Raw genomic sequence first — 9,481 nt, forward strand, 5'->3', positions numbered from 1 at the left:
ATTCTCCTCGGTGTGATCTGCATATTCCTGTGGTTTGACGTGCCGTCGACTGAATTGCAGCTGTGACGTGGGCTCTGTGGCATTGCCAAGAACAATGTAAACATGCGTTTTTTCCTCCCCTCCTGGGCTGGAAGAGCGCTTTGACGTGCTTCCCCTTTGCCAGAACACGAAAGCATTTAATAATTAAATGAGCCTACCACCCAGTCCGAAGTGCCAACATGTACACAGACAATGCCAACTGTGAACAACAGACCTCACCGGCAGCCTTCTGAGGATGCCCTCTGGGATCTCAGGTTACCAAATCCATTCAGCTCAGTCTATCAGGCTGTAAACATTGCTGCTAGAGTGTCTGATGCTTCACCATGACTGATTCCCTCTCCTAGCCAGTCTCTTTGATCACTGGTTTCTCTGGGTTGGTTTTGTGGAGTCTAGTGGCTCCAGATGGCTCAATTTTTCCAAGACAGCCCTTTTATTCTGAGTTCCGTCCTTGGGATATCGCTAGAGATGAGTAAATATGCCAGTTTCAGTTTCTCAAGAATCTCAGCACGTGGTCCCTCATCCAATTCGAAGCCATACTAGGCCTTCCTTAGCCTTGCAAATGTTTTAGCAATTTTATCGCTTCTGAAATGCACTCCATGCATCCACATTAAATGTGGTCAGTAGCTAAGAGCTGTCACATGTCACAACGAAAACATGTTTCACTATCAGAGCTAGAAAAAAAGTAGAGGCAATGTTCTTTTTCATTTGATTATTATACCTCAAGTCCTACTGGTGCTGGTTGGATCTAGAAAGTTCTGACTTTATATATAAAATATTAAGGCAGGGGTGAGGATCCTGTTGCCTGTTGGATGTTGCCGGATTACAACTCCTGCAATGCTGTGATCTTGTTGCTCTTTGTAACTTCTGTTGGGACTACAGCACCCATTACCCCTGGCAATTGGCCATGCTGACAGAGGCTATGGGAAAGGGAGTCCAGCAACATCTGGAGGACCACAAGTCCCTCTTCTGAATTTTAGGGGTCCACAGTACCTCCGTGTCAAGACTGAGATGGGAGAAAGGATTATGCGAAGCAGAGACTTTATCCAAGTCAGCATCTGTTCTCGGTTTGATTTTATTTTTTAAAACATTTATCTTATTATTTTATATGGATTATAGCCTACTAAGTTCTACTCGGATTAAAGGTAAAGGTACCCCTGACCATTAGGTCCAGTCGTGGACGACTCTGGGGTTGCCCGTAAATCTCGATGTATAGGCCGAGGGAGCTGGCGTTTGTCCGCAGACAGCTTCCGGGTCATGTGGCCAGCGTGACTAAGCCGCTTCTGGCGAACGCTGTTTACCTTCCCGCCAGAGCAGTACCTATTTATCTACTTGAACTTTGATGTGCTTTCGAACTGCTAGGTTGGCAGGAGCAGGGACCAAACAACGGGAGCTCACCCTGTCGAGGGGATTCGAACTGCCGACCTTCTGATTGGCAAGCCCTAGGCTCTGTAGTTTAGACCACAGCGCCACCTGCGTCCCTTACTCAGATTAGATATACAGAAATTGATAAATGTAGGTTAGCCAGGTCCATTAAATTTAGTGTGTCTACTCTGAGTAGGATTAGCATGGGCTACAACTAATGTTTTTATGGAATGCTGGAATCGCTTCAAGATTTTTCATAGGAAGCAATTAATAAATGGAAACAATCATAATAATTATATCTTTGCCCTTTAATTCCTGCAGCCTGTCTTCCTGGTGTTTGCAACTACAGACATCAGAGGACAGAATGAGCTGCTCTGTACTCTTGATTGGTGACTAAGGGGATCCCAAGGGATGTTCAGGTAATAGGGCTGGGAAGAATTAAGCATTCCTTGAGCAGAGCCGCTCCATCAAAGTCATGTCCTCTGGCCACTGTCTGCACATTTTGTCTTGTGCCATTTCCCAGATGGATGGAAAGTCAAGCCAGAGACACTCATTGCTGGAGGCAAGAGGAGGCTGGCAAGGAGGTGGGGTGGCGAGATGATATTTCAAGGTTTGCTTCTGCATCCTCTTTGCTGCAGACAGATCAAAAAAGAAGGGATGGGGAGACTATTTCATATCATTAATGGGCAAGTACCAACTTTTTGTGGATTAAAAAAAAAACCTTCTAAGGGGAAGGCCAGCCTTGTTGATAATTCAGCTAACCACGAGCTTGCACTTAGAAATCAAACAAAACAACTCATCCTTCCTTCTCACCTTCTAGGAATATAGGAAGCTGCCTATATTGAGCTTGCTGCATGCAAAGAAGATGATTTACTGCTGAGCTACAGCCCTTGCATTCTAGCTGTGGTCATCCACTGCAAAATGGCTTACCAAGCAGGCTCCTTTGAATGGGTCCCCCCCCCCATAAAGACAACATTTATATTGCTCACCGATTGCATTTATATGCTACTTTTCTGCCAGTGGACTCGAAGCAGTTCAGAGTTCTTAAAATAAAACTCCTGCTTTGTTGAAATCCAGGACTGAAAATCAGGAAAGGAAGAATTTTCCCTTTGAAGTGTGATGTTGTCATAGGATGTCCAGTGACTGACAGGTGGGCCATGCTTATTCTGAGCCCTGTAATTATTACCCAGTTAGCTGTCTTGAAGCATCTGGAGAAAATACTCAAGGAGGGCTTTATCTCATGTGTCCACAGGTGAAATTGCTTAGTTTGGCAAGCACACAAGGCAGGGCAGGGGCGCACAACTTGGATAAAATATTGTGGGGGGGGGAGGGAGGTAAGCCCCGCCCAGCATAATCGATCCCAAGATGCGGCACACACAAACACCATTTGAATGGCGATGCCCATCAACTTTGCCTTAAATATTTTATTGAGGGGGGAGGGCTGAAGGGACATTGGGCCCTATGACGCAGGAACTTTCCAGTGGTGGCCCTGCAGTTGTGGAACTCTCTTCATGTTAAGGGTCCCCCTGAGTTGGTGTTTTATTGCAGGTGTATTTTGTATCCTATCACTGGTGCAATAATAGCGCATTAGTGCTAGATTTATACATGATTGTCCACACATAATTCCACTTTATTAGCTGTTCTGCAATGCTTCCCCATTGTTACTGCAGTAGTGCTCCTGGAAGGGGAACTCTTGTTCTACAGTGCAACAAAAGTAGAACAATATAGAGAAGAAGAAGAAGAGGAGGAGGAGGAGTTTGGATATCCCGCTTTATCACTACCTGAAGGAGTCTCAAAGCGGCTAACATTCTCCTTTCCCTTCCTCTCCCACAACAAACACTCTGTGAGGTGAGTGAGGCTGAGAGACTTCAGAGAAGTGTGACTAGCCCAAGGTCACCCAGCAGCTGCATGTGGAGGAGCGGGGAAGCGAACCCGGTTCTCCAGATTACGAGACTACCGCTCTTAACCACTACACCACACTGGCTTCCACTGTCCAGAACATTCATGGTACATGATGATTTAGGTAAGAATTTGCTGGGCATGCTCTGATAAGAATGCAAGCAGTATGACTGCCCCAAAACATCTACAGGTGCCAGCAGTACACAGGATGGCATATAACTGCCCCAATACCATGAGCACAGGCCATGAGGAATGCGTAATAAAAAGGACATGGGCGGGGGGAGACATAAGCTTCAGAAACGGCTGGTAAGTGGTAGCTCCTTAAGTTAGTCAAATGGGGAACAGTCATGATCTAGGGAAGATAGATCAGGGTCAGAGGGAGACAGGATGTCTCTAAGAATGGGGTGAGAGGCTGGGACTGAGATCCAAGGCAGTGATCCTAGTTTAGAAGGATCGAAAAGCAAGTGTGCAGTGAAGCCAGACAGGGGTCACAACCCAAGACTGGGAAAGGAATTTTTGCAGACAGTTTCCTTTGGCCTGTTTCCATTTGAGAAGTAGGCTTTTTTAAAATAGTGATTACATAAATAGATAAACAGATTGCTGTTTCTTTGACATCCCTTGAGAATGAATTATCTTCTCTAGAAGCTAGGACCCAGATATACATCCCCACCAGATGAACGTATGTGGTACCAGTTGCACGTCAAAAAAATATTTCCCTGGCAGGTCTCAGCTCTGGCTCATCTGACATCCACTGTTTCCCACTGCTTGTGATGGGTGAGTTTCGTTGGCGGCAGTAACGGATTCATTAACTTGATCTATGATTCATTCCCTTCTACACTCTGTTTTCCCTGCATGGAAGATGGCCATGCATTCTGAGTGACCCCTGGCTGGATCGATGGGTGGCCTTTTCGGAGCCTCTTGCAAAATGTTGCCACAGAAAGTTTGCTCTTGCGTCACCATCCCCCAGGCTCCGCTTCAAAAGGAGGTTTGGGTGGCCAGGAATTACTTGCAAAGACTAGGATCTGTTAGTTGGGTCATCAATGGATGGGGGGAAAATGCTGTGGGTGGTTGAGAGTGTTGTTCAGAGCTGTTTCGCATGTTTCAGAGATGGGTGGACCAGGCACTTCAAAGCAAACCGAACATAGGAAGCTTCCTTATCATGGGTTGTATCCAATGTGACGCTAAGTTAATGCTACTTTGTGGTATACTTGTTGCACCGGTGGAAGGGGAAAGACGAGCGCATTCCTGAAGATTGGTGTGCAGCAGATTGCACAACAAGAATCAGCTGTTGCCCAACAAGAATCAGTTGTTGTTCCATAAACTTTAGTTAGCACAATTCTTGCATTCGATTCCTTTGTTGCACAACCATTCAGCTCTGCCAGAGTTTAAACAGAGAGCCTTGCTTGAGGCGCAATGAACTATTCCACTGACCTATCTAGGCCAATATTGCCTGCACCTCTGAAGTTTGGCCCTCCATATGTCAGGCGCCAACTCCCAGCAACCAGCATGGCCAATGGTCAGGGATGAGGGGCGGTGCCACCCATCAACATCTGAAAAAGTTCGCCAGTCTTGGTCCATGCCACCTGGTAGTGCCAGTGCTGGACTAAATGGTGCCACAGGTAAGGAGCATCTTTGGTGCCTTTGTTCACCTGTTGGATACCTTTTTTTAACGACATCTGTAGCTCATTTTTTTACTCAAATGCATGACTTGCATGCAAAATTTGCCCCTGTCGCATAAGATGATAAATGTGCACACATGCTGTCTGATAAGAACCACTCAGTGTCACTCTCTCTCTCTCTCTCTCTCACACACACACACCATCTGTTGGTCAGTGATGTCATGAATTTTCTTGTGAAAGCTACCTGTCTAAATACATAAATGCATGCGCAGAGAAAGGTGGCCCCTGTTGCCAGCCTTACAATTGAAGCTGAACGTTTTGTACTGTTTCGTTTCAGCCGTTGAACATGATGCAGAGTAAGTAAGTGGGACCTGCCACAAAAAGTTGAACTCTATTTTCACCTCCTAATAGATGTGTCGGCTTCCTGGAGACTCCATTCCATTCTTCTGTTTGAAGATTTCTCCCTCCCTCCCTCCCTCCCTCTCTCTGTTTTACACAAATGCACATACTTCAACTGTCCATGCCTCGTTAGCATGTTCAGTCCTCTTTGGGCTGCTTATCTTTTTTGGATGGGGGATAAATTTAGGGTGAGATTTTTAGGATTTGTCCCTTGTTCACGTGAATGGAAATTTGGATGGATGGGTCTGTGGAGCTGGCTGGAATCTCATCACCATCTGCATTTCAACACGTCTATCTCTGAGCCCTGTTGAGCAGTTTGGTGTCTTCTGACGCCACTGAGGATTCTGCCACCCATTCTGGATTTTGGTTCACTAGTTCTTAAGTGTGACTACTTGGCTCATCACTGCAGGTGAAGCTTCAAGGATTGAATGTAGTGTCAGGAACCTACAGATTCATGTGCAGCTGCCCCCATGTGATGAGACACTGAACTGCAGGTGACAACTGATCTTTATAATCAACATTATTATTATTAAAACTCTCTGGTTTGTTGGTTGCTTTGTTTTTACAAAAAAAAAGTCAAAGCTACTTAACAACAGTAAATAAGTAATGTGGGGTGGCAGGTGGCGCTGTGGATTAAACCACAGAGCCTAGGGCTTGCTGATCAGAAGGTTGGCGGTTCGAATCCCCGCGACAGGGTGAGCTCCTGTTGCTCAGTCCCTGCTCTTGCCAACCTAGCAGTTCGAAAGCACGTCAAAGTGCAAGTAGATAAATAGGTACCACTCCGGTGGGAAGGTAAACGGCGTTTCCGTGCGCTGCTCTGGTTCCCCAGAAGCAACATAGTCATGCTGGCCACATGACCCGGAAGCTGTACGCCGGCTCCCTTGGCCAATAAAGTGAGATGAGCTCCGCAACCCTAGAGTCGGCCACGACTGGACCTAATGGTCAGGGGTCCCTTTACCTTTTACTCTAGATATTGTGCATTACAGCTTCCATTAGTCTCTACCAGAATGGTTGATAGCCAGAGATGATGAGAGTTGAAGTCTAAATATCTGGAGAGTAGCGCATTGGCCACACCTGCTGTCATTATTTAAAATATTTTTTCTGCTTTAGACATTATTGTGTTAGTTTGTATCCTGCCCTTGCTCTAAGTACCTCAGGGCAGTGTATCTTCACAACAACCCTGCGAGATCAGTGGGTCAGGGGATAGAGGTTTGCCCAACTCCCGCCCCCAACACCCCATGAGCCTATCTGAACAGTAAATTTATCATAAAATGTTGTCCTTATATCGAATTAGGATGGGCCAAAGCTGTTGTTGTGAATGTTATAGAATTGACCAGATTCCAATTTATTGCTTCTTAAACACCCTGTTTTCTGCCTGCCTTCCCAACTCCATTTTGCTTGCAATAACAAGATTTTAAAAATCATATTTATGTGTGGGACAGGACCAAAAAGGCAGCATTGTAGAATTGCAAAAGGAAGTGTTTCCTTAAAAAAAAGGTGCTTGTGTGTGCCCAGATTTTTAAGTGAGCGTGGATGCTTTTTACACGTGCTAACAACATTGCTCCCGGCGTAAAAATTTCCCGACCCTTTCAAGGAAATTAGTTACATTAAATAGATGATGTCAAAGCTGGGTCTGCAGCCTTGTTTACAAAATGTACGTGCATGGCTGATGATGCCCCTTGCCCCCCAGTCCCCCGGCATGGTTTTGCATTACCGTTTCCAAAGCACTTCCAGCGACTAGAGGGCCTAATAACCAAACAGTGGTGGATATTTATTACGCTTCCAGGTTTCTCATTTTCTCCATTTCAAAACAAAACAAAACATAACGTCCTGGAGAGTCTGCATTGCAGCAAGATGGTGATTTGCTGCCTAGGAGACTGTCTTAAGGACCGGCAACCATTTATTTGCTGTGCCCTGCCGGCGACCTTGTGTCTTTATGGGCACCGCCTCTTTGTTAGACTCCCAGCGTCCTCGCCGCACGCGAATGAACTTGGATGGCTGTTTGCAGATTAACTCAGGATCAATAGTGGGGTCAAAGGCCGAGCAAGAATAAATAATCAATCTGGAGGGAATAAATTAAGGCCTTTCTCGGGTTATTCATGGACGGCCTTCATCTCTCCCAAGTACTCCTCAGGCCAATTAATCTCCTTCGTTTAATTTACGCCTCCCAGCATCTAATAGCAATGAAGGACGTTTCTTTTGAACCAGCCTGAAAATTGCCAGCTTTTTGATGCTACTCACAAGTCACTGGACGATTTGGTACAGCCGCTTACAGCTCCACTTCTCTAGGGACGAACAGGTATAATTCATCCTATCTTGTGCATGCAGAGATGTGTGAGCAGGTGGTGACCTATAAAGCAAGGATAATGTGGGGTCCTACAGGTGGTGTTGGACTACAAATCCCATCATTCCTGATTGTCGCCCCTGCTGACTCCGGCTTGTGGGAGTTGTAGTCCCAAACATCCCCTTCCATAAGGCATTCCGGAGCCCTTCCAGGCAACCTGCAGCCAGGCATACTACTACATCATCCATTCATTTGTATGCTGCTCCTCCACAAAATTGTACCTGAAGTCAGTGGCGAAGCTGCATGCTCTGGCACCGGGGGCGGAGAGCAGGCGGGGGCATGGCTGGCGCGCGTCCTGGGGGCATGGTGTGCCATCCTGTGGAGAAAGGAGATTCCACAACATAGGGGGGAGGAGAGACTTTCTGACAGTAAGAGCTGTTCAGCCGTGGAACGGTCCCCCTCTGGAGGTGGTGGACTTTCCGAGAGCCAGTGTGGTGTAGTGGTTAAGAGCAGTAGTCTCGTAATCTGGTGAACTGGGTTCGCATCTCCACTCCTCCACATACAGCTGCTGGGTGACCTTGGGCTAGTCACACTTCTCTCTCAGCCCCACTCACCTCACAGAGTGTTTGTTGTGGGAGAGAAAGGGAAAGGAGAATGTTAGCCGCTTTGAGACTCCTTCGGGTAGTGATAAAGCAGGATATCAAATCCAAACTACTACTCCTCGTCTTCTTCTTCTTCTGCCTTGGAGGTTTTCAAGTAAAGGTTGGATGGCCATCTGTCATGGATGCTTTAGCTGAGATTCCTGCATTGCAGGCGGTTGGACTAGATGACCCTGGGGGTCCCTTCCAGCTCTAAGATTCTATGATTTTTAAACCACTCTGGGAACTGTAGCTTTGGGAAGGGAATAGGAAACCACCTATAAAACCCTCAGTAACCTTAACAAAATACAAGTCCCAGAATTTTGCAGGGGAAGCAATGATGTTTAAAGTGGTATCATAGTGCCTTCAGTGAGTGGTATGGGTGTGGTCTGAATGTACCTCACAGCTCCCCCCCCCGTCATTGCTGGAGTTACACCCCATTTCCCAGCAGGTAAGGCAACTGAAGGAAACAGCAGAGAGTGGGTTTGGCCCTACATGTCTAATTTTAGCTTGTTTAGCACTTGAGAGAGGATTAGCTAGGCTGTGATTAGCTGAGCTTATTTTCTTCTGCATTACATGTGAATTGTTCATGCTTTTATAGCCTTTAAGGAAAATCTTAGAATGACTTGGGGGATGGCGGGTATTATGCATCAAAGGGTAATCCAACCACATTTATAATTTCTCTGAACATCTCTGCAGAGGAATAAATATGGTTTCTGGATACCTTATCATTTCTTCATAGGTAATTTGGCTGCACCAAATATAAAATGAAATAAAATAAAATATTAATTATCCACATTTTCTCTTCTTCTGCCACAGGGTTTAATGATATGCACCCTGTCGTAGATCTCTGCTTTGCCTATGAAATGCAATTACCGCTCCCTCCTGCTTTCAAAGTGAAGGCAGATGTTATATGAAAATTTACAGCTGCAATCAGCATTCGACAGGTTATGAACCTAAATCAAGGCAGCAGCAATAGTTGGGAGGGGGGCTGCAGGATCCTGTATCTGGTATCTGGCCTGGGCTATTGGTTGCAGTTTAGGAATCAGAAGCCCCAGTACAAGCCGGTGGCTAGGATAAAAGGACAAACAAGGAAGCAGAGTCAAGTTGCTGTCAGCTCCTCCTCAAGTCAGATTTCCCTTTCTTTGATGGAGGGGCCACCCTCAGAAGCATTTCTGTCTGATGAGCCTATGGGGTCAGCATCCCTCCGGCCTGATGGTGTGGCATTGCTGTCCCTGGAT

This window comes from Podarcis vaucheri (genome assembly GCF_965113315.1).
Source record: "Podarcis vaucheri genome assembly, chromosome: 15".
NCBI lineage: Eukaryota > Metazoa > Chordata > Lepidosauria > Squamata > Lacertidae > Podarcis > Podarcis vaucheri.